This window comes from Ostrea edulis, chromosome 3 (genome assembly GCF_947568905.1).
Source record: "Ostrea edulis chromosome 3, xbOstEdul1.1, whole genome shotgun sequence".
Classification (NCBI taxonomy): domain Eukaryota; kingdom Metazoa; phylum Mollusca; class Bivalvia; order Ostreida; family Ostreidae; genus Ostrea; species Ostrea edulis.
Window position 1 is genome coordinate 10,745,212 of NC_079166.1, and position 1,583 is coordinate 10,746,794.

The window sequence follows — 1,583 nt, forward strand, 5'->3', positions numbered from 1 at the left end:
AAATTTTGTTAGTCTTTTCCGATAGTTATTGTAAAAAAACAACCTGTTAAAACAAGAGGTACTGTGAGCAATGCTCACTAAGAATACCCCTCGCTTACCCCAATCTCCTAAAGGGTGTTGGAAATAGGTAAAACTTCAATATTATGATCCAAAAGGTATCTAGGAACACAGCATCTCCATGCGATGAAAAAAGCCATTAAAGAATTTAAATGGAAACCATATTGCTACTTTGATGTCCAGTGCGCGTGACCTTTGACCTTTTGACCCCAAAATCGATAGGGAACATCTTCATCCCATGGGTAGTCCATATATATGATATGGTGACGGTAGGTGGAAAGGATAATGCTTTAGAGCCCGGAAACCATTGCGTCTACAGACGGACGGACAGACAGACGGACAACCCGATTCCAGTATACCCCCCCCCCCCACAACTTGTTGCGGGGGGTATAATAAACTATTTCAAAAGTCTAAGTTATAGATGAATAATCAATGATACGATTTAAATCAAAATAGATGTGTGTAACATTTCACTATAAAGAGTTGTATGAAAATGTGATTTGTGGAAATAAATAATAATGCTATAATTCTAATTAGAGGCCTGTGATCTTAATCACATCCTAATTAGTGTTAGAGTCAGCCCCCTGAACTGGAGCATATCCTAATTAGTGTTAGAATCAGGCCAGTGAACTCAATCACATGCTAATTAGTGTTAGAATCAGGCCCGTGAACTCAATCACATGCTAACTAGTGTTAGAATCAGGCCCGTGAACTCAATCACATTTCAATTAGTGTTAGAATCAGGCCCGTGAACTGGATCATATCCTAATTAGTGTTAGAATCAGGCCCGTGAACTGGATCATATCCTAATTTGTGTTAGAAACAGGCCCGTGAAGTCAATCACATGCTAGTTAGTGTTAGAATCAGGCCCGTGAACTGGATCATATCCTGATTAGTGTTAGAATCAGGCCCGTGAACTGGATCACATTTTGATTAGTGTTAGAATCAGGCCCGTGAACTGGATCACATTTTAATTAGTGTTAAAATCAAGCCCGTGAACTGGATCATATCCTGATTAGTTTTAGAATCAGGCCCGTGAACTCAATCACATTTTACTTAGTGTTAGAATTAGGCCCGTGAACTCAATCACATTTAATTAGTGTTAGAATGAGGCCCGTGAAGTCAACCACATGCTAGTTAGTGTTAGAATCAGGCCCGTGAACTGGATCATATCCTGATTAGTGTTAGAATCAGGCCCGTGAACTGGATCACATTTTGATTAGTGTTAGAATCAGGCCCGTGAACTGGATCATATCCTAATTAGTGTTAGAAGCAGGCCCGTGAACTCAATCACATGCTAGTTAGTGTTAGAATCAGGCCCGTGAACTGGATCACATTTTGATTAGTGTTAGAATCAGGCCCGTGAACTGGATCATATCCTAATTAGTGTTAGAAGCAGGCCCGTGAACTCAATCACATGCTAGTTAGTGTTAGAATCAGGCCCGTGAACTCAATCACATTTTGATTAGTGTTAGAATCAGGCCCGTGAACTGGATCATATCCTAATTAGTGTTAGAATCAGGCCC

General features: G+C 40.2%; 1 long non-coding RNA gene across 1 annotated transcript in view; it reads right to left on the reverse strand.

Moving 5' to 3' along the window:
* The window catches only part of LOC130053217 (uncharacterized), a 5,986-nt gene extending 5,312 nt beyond the window's left edge, over positions 1 to 674 (reverse strand). The window contains exon 1 of the long non-coding RNA XR_008801740.1: positions 99 to 674. This is a non-coding gene — a long non-coding RNA (uncharacterized LOC130053217). The remainder of the gene's footprint in view (positions 1 to 98) is intronic.
* Between the last annotated feature and the right edge of the window lie 909 nt (positions 675 to 1,583).